A 23422-nucleotide genomic window follows, 5' to 3' on the forward strand; every position below is an offset into this window, starting at 1 on the left:
CTGACACCGGGTCAGCGGGGATCCTCCTGAAACACGCTAACTGGTGCCTCCCTCCACTCTCGGTTACACCATGCCAGCCTCCTGGGCTGCTTCCTACCCAGTCATCGACGGTGTCATCCCTCAGGCCTCTGGGTTCATCTTTCTGCTTAGCTGCTGCCCACATCTCACCAGGGTCATGGAGCCCCCTGGCAAAGGTGTCTCCTTGGGCGTCTTGCTCCGGGCAGCCGACGAAGGGTGGCCGGTCTCTGGCAAGGTCTCCCGGGTTACTGGCTCCCACCATCAGGGGCTGAAGTGGCTCCTCTTCGGAGCCTCCTGCATGCCTCCTCCCTCCTTGGTGATCACCGTAGAATGAGATGGGCTGCTCCTTTTTATGCTAGGACAGCAGTTGGGGCATGCCCAGCAGAGCTGGGGGGGTGGAAGGACTTCCACCGCCCATAGAGTTGGCTTAACTCTTTCAGTGTGGGGTAAGTCCACCCCATCACACATCCCCCCCCTTAAGAGTGGTTCCAGTGGGTGGTCGGCCACCTCATTTTCCCTCCCACAAGGCTAGAGAAAAAATCCACATTGGAGTGCGCCTTACCAGTCGGTGTATCACCCGGAAGTCGTACGGCTGGAGGGAGAGGTACCACCGCATTATCCGGGGGTTGGTGTCCTCCATACTATGCAACCGTCACAGAGGTGCATGACCTGTAACTAATGTGAATATTGTCTCAAGCAGGTAATAACATAGGGTGTCAATAGCCCACTTCATGGCTAATCGTTGATTAACGTGTCTCTTGGGGAAAGAGTTTTGGGCTTAGGTATAGGACAGGGTGTTCCTCCCCATCAATCTCCTGAGATAGCACAGCACTGAGTCCTACCTCCGTGGCATCTGTCTGGAGCATGAACTTTTTGGCAAAGTCCAGGTGTATGAGGAACGGTTCCCGCGTTAGCCGCTTCTTCAGGGTCTGAAAGGTTTCTTCACACTGGTAAGTCCAGTGCACTTGCCGGGGCTCGGAGTTCTTCATCAGATCAGAAAGGGTGGCTGCAATTGTCGCAAAGTCAGATACAAAGCATTGGTAGTAGCCGGCTAGACGCAAGAACTGGCATACCCGTTTCTTTGTCTTTGGCATCGGTATGTCTGCCAGGGCTTGCACCTTGTTGATCAGTGGTTGCAACTTACTGCCCTCCACTACATACCCGAGTTAGGTGACCTCTTTCTGCCCAAGGTGGCACTTTGCAGTGTTAGCGGTGAGACCTGCGCCCCGTAGGGCCTCGAGCACATGGGTGAGGTGCCGAAAGTGTTCTCCCCAGCTACCACTGTATACTACTATGTCATCTATGTAAGAGGCTGCGTATTGATCATGGGCCTGTAGTATCTTGTTCATCAGCTGCTGGAAAGTAGCAGCGGCTCCATGTAACCTGAAAGGCATGGTTACAAACTGGAAGAGCCTGTACGGTGTGGGGAAGGCAGTCTTCGCATGGGAGTTCGGTGTCAGGGGTATCTGTCAATATTCTTTTGTCAGGTCTAGGGTGGACAGATACTCTGCCTCCCCCAGCCACTCCAGGAGCTCATCATACGCGGCATTGAGTACGCGTCAAGATGAGATGGCATTGGCTTTACAGAAGTCGATACAGAACTGGAGGGTTCCATCAGGCTTCGGTACCAAGACAATGGGGCTCCGCCATTCAGTTCATGATTTCTCGACCACCCCCATCTCGAGCATTGCTTCCAGTTCTGGCTAGATGTTGGGCCACATCTTACAGGGGAGAGGTCGGTGGTCGTCCCTCACATTCTGTCCTAAGGGCTTTGTGATGTGATGGCTCATGAATCCGGTCCGCCCTGGCTGAGTTGACAGAACATCTAAAAAGTCCTGTAGGAGGTGTTGCAGCTGTTCACATTGCATCGGGTTAACCTCCCTTCCCAATACCACTGAGTCCTGTTGTTCCCCAGCTAGTTGTCCCAGCTCCAGTTCCGGGGTTCCTGGAGCTATCCATAGTACTTCTCTGGCTTTCCAGGCCTTCAGCAGACTCGTATAGTATACACATACCTCTTTCCGATGTCCTGGTAACCTCACCTCATAGTCTACTGGCCCTATGCAACGAGACATTTTGAAAGACCCTTGCCACTTGGCCAGGAGCTTCGAGTCGGCGGACAGCAATAGGATTAGGACCCGATCCCCGGGTTCGAAAAAGCGTGTCTTTGTTCCCTGCTTGTAGTTTTATGTCTAGGTGTATTGGGCCCATATCAAATATTCTTGGGCAAAGGCCCCCAGGGCCCGGAGCTGTTCCCAGAGTCTCAACATGTATTGTGTGGTCCCCAGGATGTGAATCTCTTGCGCCTCCCAATCCTCCAAGGAGATCGAGTATGCCTCGAGGTTGTCTCCCATATAGGAACTCAAAGGGTGAGAACCCAGTTGAAGCCTAGGGGACCAGCAGTAGTGAATTCCAGTGTCAGGGATCCTCCTCCACAAACTTGCAAAGCATAGACTTCTCAAATCGAGGTCCCTGTGGGGTTGGAGCGCTGCTGTCCCCTTCCCGGTGTGGGGTGATGGTCTGCTCCCATGCCCTACTCAAGGCTAGGTCCTCTCGTTGTTCATGGAAATTCCCCATCGCATTCGAGCTCCACCTGGGCGTCTTCCACGGGGCAACCTGGGTCTGTATTGGGATCCATAGTCAGCTCTGTAGGTCTAGAGGTTCCCTCTTGGGGATTGGCCCCCAGGGTGTGGCCAAGTAGCTCCTTCTTCGGAGGTCTGGCCTCTCACCCCCCAGTAGGTGTTGGTCATATTCCCGCAAGATCCCTCAAAATTCTGGACAGTCGCTCCCCAACATTACTGGGTACGCAAGTCTGGGAGCCACGCCGACCTGGAGAACTTCCACTCGTTGGCCCACTGTGAGCCTTACCCAGGTGGTTGGGTAGGGTCAGATGTCACCATGGACACACTGCAGGTGTATAGTGGGCCCGGCAAGGCAGAGATTGGGGATTAACCCCTCATGTATAAGAGTCTGACTGCAGCCAGAGAAGACTAAGGCAAGTGTGGGGATCTGCTCTGCCTGCATGGGGACCAGGAGTTTCTGTGGGGTCTGTTTCTGGTCTCTTGGCCCCACCACACAGAGCTGTATATAACTGCAGTCCACGTAGGGACAGTCCTGCCGGAAGTGTCCCTCCTGGCCACATTCACAGCAGCGGTCACAGGCTCCCCCCACTCAGGGGCCTTCCTATGATGGATTCCATGCCCTTCAGCGGTGCCCTTCCACCTCCGCTCCCTGCTCAGCGGAGCAACTGTTGGGGTTCCAAGCCTGCGGGACGAGGTGGCAGCTTGGAGGGATGTGGGGGGCCCTGGTCTCAGTCCTGCAGTGCTCCTCCCTGATGGGTCTATCACCCGCCCCTCGTGGGCTTTCAGGCCTCCAAGTTCACCGATCTGCCCCCTCAGCCACAAGGTAATCCTCTGTCAGGGAGACTGCCTCGATCAACATTTTTGGACGGTACCACTGAACCCACTCCTTCCTCCCAGCAGGGAGGATCTGGACGAATTTCTCCAGGGTGTTGGCTCCAGCGACCTGGGCCCCAGTCCGCTGCTCCGGTTCCAGCCAGAGCCAACAATCATCTCGGATTCACTGGGCAATGGCCCTAGGCCAGGCCTCTTCTGGTACCATGCATGGCAAAGCCACCAGCAGTAAGGCTCAGGGCTGACCCCAATTTGGTTCATGATGGCCTCCTTGACTTTGGGGTATTCTAGGGCCTCCTGGGTTCGAGGCTACAGTCAACTCCCCTAGGGCCTTTCCTCAGGGCCGATTGCTGCCCTCATTCTCTACCATTTGTCATGGGGTAAGCCCTCCCCATCACCCCTGTTGGGGAATTTCAAAGGGGTAACGAGGGGAATGGGATGCACCCCATGAGTGCAGTCTACAAGACTGTGTCTCCTTGACCCTGAGTCCTGCAGGTCTCAGGCCTATTGGCTGGCTCCTGCGACGGGTAACACGGCCTAGCGGCCCGAGTCCATAGTCACTCTCAGGTCAGGGCGGTACGGCCTAGCAGCCAGTGTCAGTAGTCACCCTCAGATCAGGGCAGCATGCTCTAGCACTCTGTTGGGGTAGTGGGGCACCCCCTTTGGCTGCTGCCCAGGATAGGGGGCTCAGGCAGTGACAGCTGCTCTCTACACCAGCTGCTACATGAAGTGGGCAAGTAGTACTGGCAGAGACCTCAGTTTAGGCCAGGAACGTACCTTTCTGGAAAAGCATCAAAACTGCAGTTTTCAGAAGAGGAGGTGTTATAAAAGAAGTCAAACAGTGGTTTGTCCCCTAAGATCCCTTGATCAGCCACAGCTACATAATACAACTGCTGTGATATGCTGCCATTATTTTAACCAGGGACTCTCACAAAATCTTTCCCCTTTCCCCTGACAAACCCTGGGTCACAGGAGTATGCTGCAATGAGGAGGAACAAGGGATTGGGGAAATCTGCTAATTTATTTCCCACTTTAAACAAAAATGCTTAAACATTTAGTGAACTCACCTGCATCCTCCCCCAAAACAGGATGAAATAAACAGAAAGCCTGGAAAGAAGATCCCTAGACAGCTTCATTTGTTTCACTGGAATCGGCAACAAGCTACTTCACATAGGGCCCAAGCACGTAAACTGCAACATCTCAGCTTCTTGCTGATCCCTAAAAGACTGAATAAGTCTTTCACAATCCATGATCTTTTTGCCAACAGATTGCCCTCCCTGGTCTGCATCACAGAAACCTGGCTAACTGCAATCACAGGTCCTGCGTTCTGACCCTACACCAGCTGTCCCTTTTCATCCCACTTCCAGAGAAGACAAACCTGGAGGTAGTATAGCCAACACTGTTCCCTTCTGTGGGAAAATATCCCTTGGGGTGGGGATGCGGGGAACTTTTCAGTGCATCAACTTAACCTGTGTGACTCCAAATTAGACAAAACTAAGGCATCCTGCTAATCTAGATACTTTCAGACACCAAAGGTTTCCCAGAAGAGTTTAAAGAGACACTGCCTGACGAAGTAATTAAGCTCACAAGGGAGAAGAAGTCTCTGATACAATAGTTCAAAACCTCATACCAAAACACTTCATCTTATGCTTCTCATAGGCATCTCCAGTCCCACACATACAACAAACTAAAAACAGAGAAGCTGTATTCTGTGTTCAGTGAGCTGCAGGATTAAACCAATGGTCTGTGGAATCTTACTCTAAAACTATAGACAGCGTCTGTGCAATTCTTTTCAGAAGTTCCTAATCAGTTAGGGCGTGACATGGAATTTTGGCCTAAGAACATCAGGAATTGGCTTAATAAGCACCATTCAGCTGACCACGCTACTGAAGCTACACAACTACCTCCAGTATATGTATGGGAGCTATGGAATCACACCCTTACCTCATAGTGTAGATATAGCCTTAGTGTAGAATAATATGCTTTGACAAAGGTATACATAACTGCAGCCACTACTGTTATGAATTAGTGAGTATGGAAAAAGGGCAGAGGTTCTAGGGCTGTGTGGAATGCTTTCTAGTATTCCATCCTCAAAAAAGGAAAAACACTCCAAAAAATTGAAGCAGTTTAGTACCTAGAAGTAGGAATTTACTCTGAATGATGAGTAGCTGAGCCATAACTGTACTCTACTGAGAGCTCATAGAATGCATGTAGCAGAAATCTATAACAGTTATTGTGGTTTTAAGATACAGAAAATTTAATTCTGAGGTAAGGCCTATACTGGTTCCTGAAGCAAGGACTTGGTTCTGTGCAGAGTTAGCATGATCAATATTAAGTATTTCATTACTACAGAGTTAGAATTTTGGTCTAACAATGATGCTGAAAATTATGGAAGGTAAATCATTCGTAAGGTTTGCAAGTTGCTTCATAGGCTAATTCTTTGTCGGCTTCCTTCCACCTTTGCTCAGGGCTTCTGAGAGAATTCTGTCCAGCCCTGACTATTTAATATTCAAAGCTGCATCAAGCCTTTGAAGAACTTTACTCACTCTTCTAAGACCATTTTTCATCCTCAATCCAAAGGACCTAAAGTTTCTGGCAGACATTTGCTTTTATCATCATGGTCTCCTGGGGACTCATGTAATTACCATCTCAATACAGGGCACTAGAACAAGCAGTTTTTTCCTTTAAAAAAAAAAAAAAAAAAAAACATACTTCCTTCCATTTCAGCTTTCAGATCAGCAGGCCTTTTTTTTCCTTGCCCTCATCCCATATGGCTGACACCTCTACTGACAAAGCAAAAAATCCCAACCTACAAAAAAGCCTGCTCTTGCAGGCACTAGACAGACTGCTTTTGCACACTGATCAACAGCAGTCAAAAAATTGTTCTGTGGAGGACACAAGGGACAAGACCATTGTGGAAACCGAGATGAATAAGTAGCCTATTTTTGTCTGTTAAAGGCGCAACAGGAGACCTACTGTAGTGTAAACAAGCTTCACTATTACTTTAATAAGAAGGAAAAAAACTAAACATTTTCATTTGTTCAGCTCTCTTTGGCAGCATGGGTGACGCAAAGCTTATCAAAGTTAAATCATTCAAAAACTCTAATCAGACACAGTGGGAAAGATGCTTTTTGGTTATGGTATTTTTTCTTCAGTGCTTTAAATACATTTTGAAGTGATTGTTCCTTTTGATTTTAAGAGCCATCCCAACCACACCCACACACACACACACCCACACTTTGATTCAGGAAAGAACAAATTCAAAAGAAACCAAGCAATTTTATTTCTCGAGATTAACATTCCAAATAGACAATGTGGTTAATCAGCTTCCAGAATCACATCTCAAATACTGAAAATCATCCTTCTAACCTCATAAGGAAGGGAAGAGAGAAGGGGATACATCAATGCAATGCAATGGCAGCCAGCAGAATTTAGGCCCTATATGAGCAGGTACTTAAGCACATGTCTTATATTGAGCATGTGAGTAGCTCTATTGAGATAGATGGCTGTACAAAACTCTTGGCCAGGTTCTCCTGGAGATAGGAATGCAGGGCAGTCAGCTCAGATTCTGATATATGTGGATATGGCTGAATGGCACCTCGGTCTTTGGTTGCAATAAATCGGGTAGCCATGATCCTGGTGTGGTGGTAGGGTGTCAGCGTTCTTCTAAAAGATGTCACCATATCTCTATACTGGGGAGGAGGGGCAGTGCCTAAGTCAACTCTGGTAGTGATCCCACCTGACCTATGGCCAACACCTTGGGGATGTCTTGGTTCAGAGGTGCATGAAGCAGTGCTCATAGATAGTCTTGCTGGGAGAACTCAGAGTGGAAGATAACCTAGTACTCACACCAAAAGATGTGTGGATCATGAGCCACCAGCCTTGAAAAGCCAAGGATTAAGTGTGGCAAATAAACCAATGGACTTCTCTATGGTCCTTAGTGGCAACTTCTAGAGGCACCATCTCCTAGGTCATTGGCCTGGACAACAGAAGTGAGACATCTACAGTTTCATTAGATTGGGGATGGTCTTTGGTTGTCCCAGAATACCCAAGGCTAGTGCCATATTTGCATCTGTGAAACTGTCCAGTGCTCTGGAATCCCACAGTGCCCACTGTGGGGGAATTTGGTAAAGTTCCCCTGGAACATGAAGGAAGACAAAAACTGATGCATTCCCATGTGAATTTGTTAATTTTGACAAAACTTTCCATTGTAATTTTTATGGTTTTAAGACTTGTCCATCCTCCCACCTCCCCAGCACCCTGCTTAGCTAGGACCGTGGCAGCCACACCTTTCGGGCTCCCACCTCCCCAGGCTTTTGGGATGAGTGTTTTCAAAATTAAAAAATGTTCACAGTGGGAAAGACCAGTTCCTGGCCAGATTGAGTTGGCATGTCGGGGAGATTGCTCAGAGAGGTTTTGGGCTGCAGAGCCACACTGTGCTGAAGATACTCAACTCTACATCTTTTGCTGTAGACCTGAGTAGTGTTTTTGCAGTAAGGCACACAGAGAAAGTGAGCTGCCTGACAGTCATCCCTGACAAAATTAAGGTGATGCTAGTGTGTAGGAGGCAGGCTTTAAGCATAGCTGGATTCAAGTTGTTTCAGCTGCTCTGCTTAGATTTGTACATAGGAATTACTTTGGACCCTCATCTGCACCAAAAAACCCTACATGGCAGTGGGGGCCAAAAGTATTTCTTCTGCTCATCATTTGACTTGGACATTGTGACCTTTCTTATTGGATGCAGACCTCACCATCGTTCTCCATGACCGTCACCTTTAGATTGGAGTATTATAATATGCTCCTCTTCAAGATCACTTGAAATCTTCAGCTAGAGAGGAATAGAGCAACCTACGTATCACGCAGCTGATCATATTACATCCATCTTCACCCAGTTTTCAAAAAGAGAAGTTTAAAGTTAGGCTTCTCACTCCATATTTAGGAAACTAAAGGTGGGATTTTCAAAAGCACCTAAGCGATTAAGGAACAAAAAATACCCAATGAAATTAACTGAAAATTTTGGCTTTCATCCAGACTTCCTAAAGGACCATTTCTCTACAATTAACTGAAGAATTTCTATTAACAGTCCCTAAAATTCAAACTCTGGAGGAGTGAAGACAGGATGTTTGATGTGGGTTATTTACTTTTGGAGAGTGGGGGGAAGAATACACAAATCTCCAACTCTCACCATTAGACACTGGATCTTTAGGGTATGGAGTAAGAGCCCACTACTTGTTCAGGCCTTTGCCTGAGTTGTGATAGACATGAAGCAAGAATAACATAAAATGGGCAGAGTGGGCTTTATCTGAGTTCGTATCCTGTATTCCTGACCTCAGTTTGCCACCTTGGTGGCCTTTGCTCACTAAAGCTATAAACAAACACAAAAATGTTCAGCTGGTGATAGGGGGCTGGTGAAAATATTCTTTGGAGGAGCTAAATGAAACTGTCAGGCACTGCTTTCTGATGTGGGAAGACCCAGCGGGGGGGAGGGGGGGAAGGGAGGGAATTAGAGAGCAGGCCCACCCCATGCTCACCCCACAGTGGTGACTCCTGTCCCATGAGGCTGGTTCCAGTTCTCTGCTCCAGCCCATTGGAGCTTGCCACTCCCAGATTTGCTGTGGCAGGCTCCTCCAAATGAGGTGGAGCTAGTCACCTGACTGTCCCAAGATGACAAGAAATGGGAGACGAGAGGTAAAAAGGTCACCAGCCCCACATCACACTCCAAACTGAAGATGGGAGGCTGATGCCAGGGCTAAAGGGGTGAGGTGCCCTGTGTGAGGGACAGGCTGGCTATGGAAGAGAGCAGTGGGAAGCTGGGAGCAGAGGGAACTCTGCAGCAGTGCTGATGGTCACAATTGTCCCTGACTGTAGCTGTGCCTGACTCCCTCCTCCACAGCCCCTTCCTCCTCTTCTCTCTACTCGCAGCTCTGCTCACAGGCACTAGGACTGGACAGGCTTGCATGCAGGGTGGGGATGGCTCACAGCACTATGCTAGAGGCCCTCACACTCACCCACGGCTGGACTCCTGAAACTCTCCCTGTTTCTAGACAGCCAGGCAGCTCAGCGCAAAGCTGGCCCCCTAGTGCTGCTGGAGATGGACCTTCACCTGCCACGCTGGGCTGTGCATCTATATGGCGGGCTGGCTCAGATTTGGGGAGTTGAGCTTCCCCTAGGCTCTAGCCACCTACTGCCCTATGCTGTGGGTATAGATGGATGTTGCTTCTTTGAAGTCAATAGAACTGTACCAATTTAGAGAGAGAGTTTATACCTGTAAAGTTTCATGGGTTTGTTTTAAAGCATCGAGATGTGTATGTATCAAAACCTTGCTTCTTGCTGTTTTTCTTTGGTATCCATCTTCCCCCTGCCCGTCCCCCAAACATTCACCTTTTGTCATCCGCTGGGGGCCATTATCAAACTTCAGCCCTGATCCCGCAAGCTGTTCCACACAGGTGGACGCTGTGCCCCTACGGAATAGCTGCACACCACCATGAGGATCGGCATGCACAAATCAGCTTGCAGGATCAGAGACTTAGATTGTAAGCTCCTGTAAGACTGTAAGGCATTGACCTGTCTTTTTATCTGCCTGTAAAGCATCTATGATGCTGTGTAAATAACAAATAACAAAGAGATTTTGACAGTGGTGGCTGGCAATTTGGGAATTGAGTTTTGATAGAGCCCAATGGAATTATAATTTATAGATCTGATGCTATTTTCATTGCTGTAAATGTACCCAGAGGCTCAGACAAGGGACACAAGTTAATTCCAGTCTAAATCTAAATAAATACCAAGGGGAACATGAGTAAATTAATTAGACTTGAATGTACTCACGAACATCAAGAGCAAGAGACAGCACAATACATAAAATTTAAGTATTTAAAAAACCCTTAATGTTTGCTTAGTTTCTTTTCCATAAATATTAATGAGACAAGTATGAATCTCATTCTGTTTCTCCCCCTCAAGGAGAGACAGGAATGTATAATGAAACAATAATGCCTGAACTCCTGACTGTTTCTAATATGCACTGAAAAGAGGAGGATACAATATGTAGAGCAATGTTTGTCCTTCTTGCTCATCTATATTGTATTAATAATACAGGGACACGTGTACTTGAGAGCTATTCATGCTAAATTCTGCTGTGCATCCATTATTTCTATGTGGGACAAATACTGCTCCCCAGCAATTAATAAATCAGGCTCATTGAGAAGTTCAGAGCATCTCCTATTACAACCACCCCACTACACTTTTGTTTCTCAGAAACAACTGTGGCAAGGTACCACCTCCCCATCGGCAGACTCAGTGCTCTCCCCTAGCAATGGGGGAGGGGAGGGGAAGAGAGGCTGGAGTAAGTCAGCCCCACTCCAGACAGTGTTTATTTTTCCACTTGCAGTTTATTTCTCAATATTTTCCAGGGAGCACTTGGGGCAGGACCGAGGAGTACAAAAAACAAAAATAAAACAAAGGGAATACCTTTTCCTAACCCCTCTCTAGGGGAGTATGGTCTTGTTACTGTGCCCAGGGTGCCAATCCTTCCTCTAAACTGGAAATCAGTTACATAGCTTTCTTTGTAGGGAGAAGAGCAGCCTTCAACCTTGGAGAAACCTTTCTCCCTGCTGCCACTAGCCCTGCAGCAGCTTGTCTCTCCTCCTATCATAGGGGAGGGAGGGCGGTTTTAAAGGTCTTAGGCAGCCCTTAATTGGACTCAGATGTCCCTAGATGACCTAAGGTAACCCCTTGTCAGTTTATAGGGAAAAGGACCTTTATCGTTCGGGGGTTAACATACATTCTACCACCCTCTTAAAGTCAGACTGGAAGCTGTGTCACACAACATTCCAAAAAATGCACCCCCCACCCCCCACACACAGCCAACACCACAGTAGCAGTTTGCAGATCTTCTTAAAGTGGTAGTTTCACTGAAATAGCTGGAATGCCTACCCATTAGGTCACAACAACAGTAGAGCTGGTCACAAAGTTTGTCAACATTTCTAAATTAAATTTAAAAAAACTTTGATGAATCAGTACATTAGGCTCAACCCTACAAACTGTTCCGCATCGGATTCTCTTGTGCACATGATAATCAACCCTAATGATTTCAGTTGGGCTTTGCCTGAATAGAGGGATGTGCAGCCATGGATCATCTTCCAGGATCAGGGCTTCAGTTTGTGGAGCCAGATCCTAGCACTGGTCTGCACTACAAACTTACGTCAATGTAACTATGTCGCTAAGGGGTGTGGAAAATGCACCCCTAAGCGATGCAGTTATACCAACCTAACCCCCAGCGTGGACAGTGCTATGTCAACAGAAGGGCTTCTCCCATTGAGATAGCTACCACTTCTCAGGGAAGTGGAGTACCTACGCTGATGAGAGAAACTCTCCTAACTAAGCACTACAGCGGCGCTATATTGTAGAAAAGCCTCTAGTATCTTAAGACCAATTAAATTACCCCAATTTACACTAGCAAAGAGGTTGGCCCTATGGCCCTCAAGCCCACTTCTTCATTCCAGATAAAAATGCTTAATGTTGGCAATTGAAATCTTCTTGATGAGTCTTTCTACTAACTCAACTGCCATTATGATTGAGCGGACTCAAATATATTGATTAAGATATCTGTAAGTGGTACGTTTCAGTGACATTTCATTGAAAGCTACAGTAAAAATGAGTTTTGGGGGATAAGTACAATGAATAGTGAGATAAAGAAACAAAGAGCAATAAGATTGTCGCCTTCAGTCATTTTATTATCCTTTAAAAAAAAGGAACTAAAGAAAAGAAAAAAGGGGTTTTAACTTTGTGGTCATCCTAGTGCAAATAGCTGAATTTATTAATGAGATAGCCATATGGTAATAATGAAACTCTGCCAAAGATGTAACCTCTTATTGTCGACATTTCATAAAAAAGTATTACTAGCTTAATAAAATATGGAAATAAAATAGGTCACAGTGTTTTATTTAAAGTGAACATGAGCTCTTCAAAAATGCATATGTTAGAATTCATTTTCTTCCTATTATCTATGATATCTGGGCGTACTCGATATCTATTCATGAGAAGATTTCTTACCTTATTTGTTAGGTTTCCAACAGACTATCCCAAGGGCAATCAAATTTGAAAAGTCAGACTCTCCCACAGTTAATATTATCTTTTGAGGGCTTAAATAAAACTATGAAAGTATAGCAACAACCTTTGTAGAGGTGGATAAAACTGTACTAGACACAAGTCCCAAATTTAGTCTATTTAGATAAAACAAAACAAAAAAAGCTATTGTCTTGGGAAATACAAAGGCTGTACCAAAATGTGGGATAGTGTCAAAGGCAACAGGACCCCTTTCCCCAGGCAACTGGAGTAAAAAAGGATTTTGGTCTGTGGAAGAAGAGCTCCAAAGCAAATTGCCAATCTGGCTGGGAGAAATAAGGTCCACAGTGGCTGCTAGGCAGAGGGAAACGCATGAGAGGCATGAGCCGGGGTGGAATGCTGTGGGGTGAGAGGACAGAACAGTCTTCTTCAGTAGACGTAGGACCTGAGGAAATCAGGGTAGGCCTACGGAGACCAAGTAACTGGTAGTGACAATACATTTCCTTTTCCAAATGTTATCTGAAATGTAGCTCCCCACCCCCAAATCAAAAAAACACCAGACCCCAATGACTTTAATGAGGCCAAGATTTTACCTCAGGGCTGATCTGAAACTAGGTCTCCAAATACGACACTCCTTCCACTGGACCAGGGTGTCAAATTTAGAATTTGTCCTCTCTACTTTTTAGCTGGTGTTATTCTGCAATAACACCTTAGAAGCTGAAAGGATATGGCTTTTCCTATATTGTTGTGGTTTTTCCTTTTCGGAAGTTTCCATTTGTAACACTGTGGGAGCAAAATCCTTTTCATGAAACATATTATGTTGTGTTTCTCAAGGAACTCTTTTGGCAGCTGCTCCATCTATACAATACCACACAGATCTATTAGGTAATTAAGTCTCAGTTTCCATTGCTCTACACACCCACACTAATTTCCTTTTTCAATTAAATTAATGCCTGCTAAAGCCGCAAGACAGAGCACTGGAGAAGTGAAATCCATTTATGAGCAGAACAAATAGACCATGGATAATGGCAAAGCAGACTTCCCTTGTCTTAAAGACCACAGAATGAAAGAGTTCAAGGGATTCTCACTGTCCTTTTAATACCTATTCTTCACATTTCTCCCATTCTCTGCTAACCAGATTTTCCTGCCACTCTTCTGATGTCAAAAGAAGTAGACCTGGACTTTCACCACCCTTAACTTATTTTTTAAGAAAGAACCATTAAAAATAGCTAAGCTGTAAAAAAAAAAAGGTGTGATAAGGTAAATAATATGTCATTTGGTGAAGGGAGGATTCCCTCATGAAAAACTGAATTTCTCTCTCCAAGAGTTTCCCAGAAACCCAGACAAATTCTCATGAGGCTCAATTTCACACAAGGAATTAGGACTCTGTTCTCTTTGGGCTTGTCTACACTTGAATTAATATTCAAATTTTAACATGCTAATTAACATAACTGAAAAATGTAGTATGGACAAGGACACAAGCATTTTAGATTATCATGATTAATCCTGTGGCCTTGTTAGACAGCCTCCTAACTTCAGAGACCACCCTAAAGTAACCCCAAGATGTTCCATCTCTATAGAAGGCCACCGCCATTAAGTTTAATGAATATAGTCAAGTACTTTGATATGTAAAAGTTAATTAATATTTTATCATTATATTATCAGGTTCCATCCATAATTGAAACCCTGAGCAAGTATATCCATTGATCCAGACATCATGTTGGATAAAATATCACTAGCCTATTTAAATACAGCTCAGGCACAGTGAAACAGCAGTTCCTAAACAAGAAATATGGCTCCTAATAGTTATTATTAGTGGAATTTTAAGAGCTGAAGACATATTGAAGGCTATTTTACAAATGGGAGGAGAATGGCTTTTTTATTAAATGGATTAACGGAATTAATCCATATAGCTCCATTAATCCCTCTTTAATATAACCGAATAAACAATGAAAATATCGTGCTGCCCATTTTATCTGCATTGTCAGTCCATAAGTGACGAAGACAAGTCAAGGGTCAGTTACACCTCATCAAACCAGCAACCTAATAGCAGTTTATTACATTTCTGTAAGAAGCACGTGGCCAAGAAGTAATCTTTTCAAGAGAAGCTTTTCAGCTCAGTTAAGCAGGACAGACTTCAGGATTGTGGATGAAGAGTTGAATACACGGCACCTCTTTTCCATCTCTACTATCTCTACTAGAGTTTTTTGACAATTTTTGTCAGAAAATGACTACTCATCGAATACAAAGCTTTGAAGGAATTATCAGTTTTGATTAAACTTTAGTTACAGAAGGTTTTTTAGGTCCAGGATTAATTTTGACCAGAAATGCCATGAGTGTGAGACACGCCCATCCTAGAATATCCAATAGTCTGCTGGTCAAGGCACTCCCCTGGGATGTGACAGAGCAAGGACTTAAACCTGGTTACCCAACATCCCCAGAGTTCCATGTGTCTGGAAGCTAGAGACAGACAGTCACACAAACAACTTCAAGAGGTCACTGTGTCATTCCAATACAGAATGGGGCTTTTTTTTTTTTTTTTTTTATAAATCATGAACATTTTCACAGGATGGGAAAATCATTTTCTGTCCAGCTCTAGTCTCTATCGTTTTCCTCCATGGTAGGCTCAAAAATTTAGCAGAACTTGTGAAGGCTTTGTTCCATTTAGGGCTTGATACTGCTGGATACTTAACCTTCACTGTTTTCTATGATGTCAGTGGAAGCAGACCTTTAACCATTAATATTAATAAGAGTTATGAAGTCACAGAAATATTAGCAGCAGTTAGAAGAAGAGCTGGAACTCAAATTCCTGTCACCTAGCATGTAGCTCAATGTGACATAAGACATAGTGAGGAATACTCTCTCCTGCCCTCAAATTGCATGAAAGCAGGAGTTTATCTGTGTTTTTACAAGAGCTTCAGCAGCAGGGAGTAGAGGAAGGAAAGCAAAACAAACCAACAGATTCCCTGCAATAAATTAACAAGAGTTAATAACACTGGAAGAGGTGCTCATTTAATAAAGAAGAGATGTTGGGTCACAGACTAAATTATTTTTTATTTCAGTGTTCATTGCATGTTTGAATATTGTTGAATACAGGTCAAATAGTCCCTAACTTTACATCCTTACATCCTTACATACAGAAATGAACATCTTTAATAGGAGTGGGTTCTGTTGTATTTTAAACTCAGATACAGTCAAATTCACCCAGTGTAGAGGGCCAGCACAAGGTCTACATTACCTAAATCCCACTGCTAATGAGATTATCCTCCCCTGTGAGGCTGTTTTCCTTTACCTAAATGAGTAACTGTAGGTAAAGCTTCAAAGTTTAGAATTAAGTTTAGAAGTACTCCAAATAGGCCTGGGACAGCTGAAAGTGATATCTGTACCAAATAGAGCTGGGCAGAAAATGGTTTTCCATTATGCAAGAGGTTTTGGAAGTTGTTCCCATCCATATCAGGACACACCTGAGACTTTTAAAAGTTTTTCAACCAAAAAAACTAAAAGCAAACAAACAAAACAAAGAGAGAGAGATCCTCTATGCATTACCCCCAGAATAACCTATAGCCCAGTGGTTGGGATGCTCACCTTTGGAAGTGAGAAAGATAGGTTCAAGTCCTTTCTCCAAGTCAAGCAGGCCAGGCCTACTAGCTGTTCTAGGTGTGGGTAGGGGACTTTTCTCTCTTACTTTGACCAGATATTCCATCCTGAACCTGTGAAGCCTTTCCTGACAAAAGTTTAGTTGAACCTGATATGTTTCACTCTCAACAAATTGGCTTTGTCTGACAAAAAAAATTATGTTTCATAACAAGATTCCCAACCAGCTCCAGCATTAAGTGAAGAGCAAGGAATTTTATGGTAGTTTTGCTTTCAGGAATAAATGTTTATCGAAGCAGCCATGTAACAGGTGGGGGCGGAAATCCCAAAGAAGTAAATAAGTAAATTTAATTTCATTCTAACAAATGGAGAAAGTTTTAATATATTATGCTGGATGGATGCATGCAGAGGTCTGTAGTTTGTGTAAGGTGAATCCCTTTAAATAACATGAAACTTTCCCCCAAAGTGAATACCACTTATTCATTCTACAGGGCTGGAAATACTCAGCAGAACATGTGGAATTTTAAAGTTTCACTACCAAAGAGGGTTATATGCTTACAAATCAAAGCTTAAATTGCAGCTGTGTTGAAGAAAAATAGTAAAAAGGAAACTGTCACCTGAACATATGCCAGGCTTATGCCCTCTTCAGCTACAAAGAAAATTAGAGGATTCCTACTTTGAGATAGGTATGACCAATAAACCTATATTTGACAAAGTCTCCTAAGCCTTTATACAATATTACATTTATCTAGGTCATCCTACAGCCATGAAAAAGTCACATTTCGTTGCTTTAGAACTACATAATTTGGAATAGCTTCATCTTTTATTTCAAGAAGAACACTTGAGAGTCAGTGAAGTCCCATCACTACCAAAAGGTAGCAAGTCTTGTGAAATGTAAGACACTTCTATTGTTAGAAGGACAAAATGGGAGCACAAGATTAGACAAGTAGTATCTGTGGGAAACTCCGGTAACTGCTGCCATTCAGACAGAGTTCATGTCATCTCATTCTGAGACTAACATACTAGAGATCTGCACCCAGCTACTATTGCTAAAAGTATAAGTCAATTTGTTTTCAACTACCCTTGCAGTTCTATATTAAAAATGTTCAAAATAATTATGCTTAGCCAATTTATTACTTAAAGACAAAGACAGACAATATGAAAAGGAAATATACATACCACTTCCTTCAGGAATCTGTTTCTCTCAGCATACAGTTCATTTTACACAGAAGTGAGCTCCAAATATGCCCTCATAACTACTCATATTTATATCGTAGCTAAAAGCACAGTGTGTGTCAGCCCAGATTCAAATTTGCCACTCAGCTTTTTACATTGTTTTTCTGGTAACATGGCGAACCTTTCCTCCTTATCTCTGTTTTGGATACTATAGTCCATAACATAAATATAAGAATGGCCATACTGGGTCAGACCAATATACTGACTTCCATCAGTGGCCAATGCCAGATGCTTCAAAGGGAATGAACAGAACAGGGCAATCATCAAGTGATCCATCCCCTGTTGTCCAGTTCTACCATCTGGCAATCAGAGGCTTAGGGACACCCAGAGTATGGAGTTGCAACACAGACCATCTTGGCTAATAGCCATTAATGACCTTTCCTCCATTAATTTATCTATTTCTTCTTTGAACTAGTTATAATTTTGTCCTGCACAACATCCCCTAGCAATGAATTCCACAGATTGACTGTCCATTGTGTGAAGAAATACTTCCTTTTGTTTGTTTGTTTGTTTGTTTGTTTTTTGCTTGCTTGTTTGTTTTAAACCTGCTGCCTATTAATTTCATTGAGTGATACCTGGGTCTTGAGTTATATGAAGGAGTACATCACATCCTTATTCACTTCTCCACACCATTCAGGATTCTATAGACCTCTATCATATCCCCCCCTTAATCATCTCTTTTCCAAGATGAACAGTCCCAGTCTTTTAAATCTCTCTTTGTATGGAAGCTGTTCCATACACTTAATCATTTTTGTTGCCCTTCTCTGTACCCTTACCATTTCTAATGTTTTTTTTTTTTTGATGGTGTGGTCGGAACTTCACACAGTATTCATGGTATGGGCATACCAGAGATTTACATAGTGGCATTATGATATTTTCTGTCTTATCTATCCATTTCCTAATGGTTCCTCACATTCTGTTAGCTTTTCTGACTGCTGCGGCATACTTAGCATACGTTTTCAAAGAACTATCCCCAATGACTCAAAGATCTCTTTGTTGAATGGTAACAGATACTTTAGACCCCATCATTTTGTATGCATGGTTGGGATTATGTTTCCACTGAAGTCAATGGAGCTATGCCAGTTTACTCCAGGAGAGAATATAACTCTAGGTGGAGGTGTCATGGCTGAGGATTAATCCCTTCTCTTTTTAGAAACAAGAAGAGGCGATTAATCAAACTGTCTGTAGACCACTCCACCATGCCCAGAGTCTGGATCAGGAAAAACCTCTGGGCTCAGTTTATTATTCAAACACAAAACTCACCAAATAAAGCTATTCCCCTGATCATGAAGGCTGTAGGAGATCAGACGCTTTCCCCCTTGCATCTTTTCCCAAAGCTCCAGGGACTTCCAAAAGAGCCCACTTACTTCATAAAGCTCCCTCCTCAGCTGAGCCTTCTCAGCCATTTATAGAAAACCCCTGTATAGTTGGGTCTAATCATCAAGCAGGGCTCGGTGGCCCTAGAACCTCTGGCCTTTAAAGGGGCAGAGCACCCTGTTACACTTTCCTTACTCAAGATAGCATACTGCCTGGACATAATACAACAAATACTGACTTTTCAAAAAGCACCAAGAACATACAGTTTGAGAAGACATTAATTCTACTCAGGCAGGTTTTAAAGCGTCATTTTTTTTTTTAAACAGCCTACTTAAGTATGAAAATATTTACAGGTTTCAAATAAAGAATTTAAATGTTTAAAAATCATCTGCAGAGACTTGAGAACTACAGCTCTGAATGTAATGTTCCTGTTGAAGCTGAGATGTCACTTCCATTCAACAGACTTTTTTTAAAGCTACAAAAGAACTGGGTGTCTAAAAAGCGGCTCTGGAGACTCACTCATGGCCACCATCTTTGATGCATCACTTCTCATTTGAAGTTTCTGTTTATTATTTACTCATTTAAAGTCCTGATTGCCACAGTATCTAAGCATTATAACACTTTTTTTTACATGTAAACTACAAGCTACCTACAATAGGTAGCATTAAAACTACTGCTACTCTGCAGCTAATGATATATCAACAGTTGATCTGAAGGAACAAAAATCTCAACCCGCGTCTCAATTAAGTGTGCCTGACATCATGCTCTGAAGACTGCCTAATCCTGGCTCTGACAGATCATCAAGGGTATCATTCTAAAGGCAAGAGACTTTTACTCAGAAAACCATGTCACTTGTCCTGGAAATTTCAATACCAGGCTTCAACAGCGAGATCATTGTACTAATCTCAACTGCTGTGACAGGTTATAGAAAGAGAAACAGTCTCTCAAGTATCTAGGGCCAGATAATTTAAGAAACAGGTGTATTCAGAACAGCTATATAAACCTCAGATGAAGGGGTATATTTATAACCCATCTCTGTCAAGGAGATTTACCAGTATGGAAAGGGTATAACACCTGCTCTTAAACAGAAGCTGTGAAGAGTTCAAGTTAGACATCAGGAAAGACTAGTTCCCCTAGAGAGTTATTGGTATGATCTACTATATGATTCTTTGGGATTAGATGCAAAAGTGATCTTAACAACTACTGCCCAAACTTGAAATCAAATGGATTGCTTGCTGAATTCCAGATGCACCTGTTAGAAGGTGGGGAATGGGTTCACTTGCTCTCTCCATTGATAAATTCCCTATTTCCAGGAAATGAAAGACACTGCTCCATTTCATATTTTAGACCCTTACATGTTTTTGTCAATGCAAAAAATTCTTTTAAGAGGGTTCAGATCAGTGCTGTGATGCTAACTTTTCAAAAAATAATTTAGTGCAAAAATACAAACAAAAAACCCTAATATGTTAGTTCACATTCCTAACAAGTAGCACTAAGTCTTGTTACTTTTTTTTAAACAGAAAGGGTGAAAGTCTGCCACAGTTATCGCCATGCAAGCCCATTTTCTCCTATAGACAGTGCTTAATTTGTGCCAGGGCTTGCCAGGGCCGAGACCCAGAACCTCTAGGCTTGGTAGTTCATAGCCTCAGCACCTCTGGGCTTACCGTGTCAGTTATACACGTAAAGAAAATTGCTTGACCCTTGGCACCTCTTTCATTAAAATTAAACACTGCCTGTGGAGCTGCATGGGCACAACTAAAGGCAGAATTTGATTTAAGTAGTCTCAATTCCCTAGCTCATTTACTGCTCCCATGCAGCCATTTTCACACCAGCACTCATGATCTATTACCATGCTACGGGTAAATCTGAGGTTCCACTGTACAAGCAGGGCTGGCTGTGGAGGGAAGGTTGGCATCTCCTGTATGGTGCAATGCTTCTCCCAGTGCAGCAGTACACAGAGGGTAGGCAACAGACAGACCAAGTTAGAAAGCAGATATTCCATTCTTCTCCTGTGGGGGTGAGGTGAGTGAGTATGTAAAGGCCCCTAGGATACTTCAGCCACTGGGCAGAGACAGCCTCTGCAGATACACACATGGCCAGTCATGGGAGAATCATACCACACATCTACTCAGCAAGAGCCTTGCTATGTAGGTGCAAATCTTCTGTCTAATACTTGGCCTACCAGCTGAACTCTCAGAAGTATGGCAAATTAAAGCTGTTGAATCAAACATACATGGCTTGAACAACTAGGCCAGCTAGTTTTAAGAAGCTGTATCACCACTTTCCTTATCTAGAGCTCCTAACTCACCTCCCACTTTACACTGTTCACTCCTCTGGCCCTACTGTGACTGCCATCAACACAGTGCCTAAAGTATTATTGCTTCCTGGAAACCCTGCTCAAGTTTTATTAGGAGATCTCCTTCCTTCTATGCACGTAGGCCAGGTTTATACCAAAACAAAAATGCCTAAAAACACATGTATTCTTGACTGCATGGATAGGAAAAAACATGTGCAGTATAAAAGAAAATGAACTGAACATGTTAAATTGGATGCTCTACAGCAGTAACACACAGATCAATTAATGCAGGAAGATTACTACAAGGAATAGTTTACCAGGCAAATTTAAATCACCATCTGAACGTTACACCAGTCCTTCGACAAAATGCTCACACACACACACAAAAAGAAGACCTCTTACAATAACAAATCCCATAAAGGCAAAGCACATCAAACACTGAACTAGCACAAAAAGAAAAACATGGGACAAAGCCCCACAGAAAGGATTACATTTAGGATTAGTCAACAAAGAGAAACCACTAAATCAAAGCTCAGAACTGGGATTGAGGAGCAAGTTCACCGCAGTAGAATACACATTAAAAGGAAGCCATCTCTTTACTGAAGTCTCACTTACAATACTCACTTTACAATACTTTTAAAAATTTCTTACAAAGGTATACAAAATATGTACCGTTTAAAGAATGTAACAGCAGCCACTTCACTAGCAGACAAAACTAGCATGATATTTCTTTTTTTGTGCATCACATTCCAGTGGACAAAATTCTCACCAACAGCATGGAGTCTAGGGATTTCCGTTTTCAGAAGCACAAGGCAAAAAGGGGTCCCCTTCTTTCCCTTGTTCTCTGTGTTGGTTAAAGAACCTGTAGGTTAGGTTTTTCTAAAGCATTCAGTTGGCCTAACTCTAGGAATCTTTCCATTGTCTCTTACCATTCCATAGTAGGAGCATAGGTAGGCCAACCATGAGTAATTTTAAGAATCCCACCTCTGTGCAAATTATCTAAGGTAGGCTAAGCAGCTGACTTCTGTGTAATTTAATACTGAGAAGCTCTAACAAAAAAACAGTGCCAAGTCATCAGTCAAGAGTAACCCTTAAATAATAATAAATTACTTATGATAAAATAATACATTTCAGTATGGAGAAAGATATGTTTATTTTCCAAAATATTATTGTAAATGGGTTAATGATTATACAAAAAAAATACTTTTTTTCCGATAAAAAATATTTTAAAGTAGATTCCTTTATATGTTCTCTACCTATTCCATTTCTTTCTTTCTCCTACCCGGACTCTCTTGTCTTACTGGAATCCTTTAAGGATCCTTTTCATCCATTTTAATTTAGAGTAATGACTACCATACAGTTATGGTTCATTTCTATTTATCTGACTAAATTACTTTCCTTTCTAGGTCTTTATTGCTTTGGGGGGAAAGAGTTATATGTACTTGAAGTATTTTTTTTAAACCACTGTTTTGCATTTGCTTTTGAGTTTTGATATTAATAGTTAGAGAATGGGGCTCTGGATGTTAAGAGATTGTAACAGCTATGCAGGTTGAGAGCTGAAACTACTGCCTACTATGCATAATTATACTATTTATTATACTATTGTCTTGTCTATCCACCCACTTTCCCATTTGTCTGCTCTATTCACCTGTAACACTGTCTCACTAATAAAACTTTATGAGCAATTTAAAACAAGGACTGTTCACATGTTACTGTGCATAGGACAATGATTATGGTCTGTGACATCTCCGTCCCCACCAGCACTATCATAACACAATTAAATAACAAAATAATAACACAAGGCTGACAGATTTCAAAAAGTAATTGTCAATGGGGAATCATCATTGAATGGAATGTTTTTAGTGGGGTTTTGCAAGGATCAATACTAGGCCCAATGCTATTCAACATTTCCATTAGTTATCTGGAAATAAAGGTAAAATCACAGCTGATAAAATTTGCAGATTTGCAGAGATGATGAGGACAGGACAGTCAGAGCAACTGAGATTGTTTGGTAGGCTGGGCCCATTCAAACAAAATGCATTTGCATACAGCCAAATGCAAAGTTATACATTTAAGAATAATGAATGTAGGCCATCCTTACTGAATGTGGCTCTATACCCTGGAAATCTGAAAAGGATTTAGGGGTCATAGTGAAGAAGCAATGCAGCATGAGCTCCTAGTGCAGTACCATGGCAAAAAAGGCTGGTGCAACCCTTGAATGTATAAACAGGGGAGCAGTGAACAGGGGTAGAGGAAGGATGTAATGCTGCGGTAGTTGTCTGAAGTGTCATTCCAGCACCTCAAATCCAGGACAGAGCTACGCTCTGCCACTTCAGAAAACACCCTCTCCTCCAACACTTCCCCAACGTATGTACATGGACAGCTGATCCCAGAGATGTTTTTCTTTCCCCTTCACACTGTCTTGGCATGGAGGGGAGGGCAACACCATAGAGTGGAGAGAAGGTTCCCCTTCCTGACTACTATATGGGAT

The sequence above is a fragment of the Emydura macquarii genome, unplaced genomic scaffold (genome assembly GCF_026122565.2).
Source record: "Emydura macquarii macquarii isolate MOO-44397 ecotype Brisbane River unplaced genomic scaffold, CSIRO-AGI_Emac_v2 contig_2897, whole genome shotgun sequence".
Lineage (NCBI taxonomy): Eukaryota > Metazoa > Chordata > Testudines > Chelidae > Emydura > Emydura macquarii.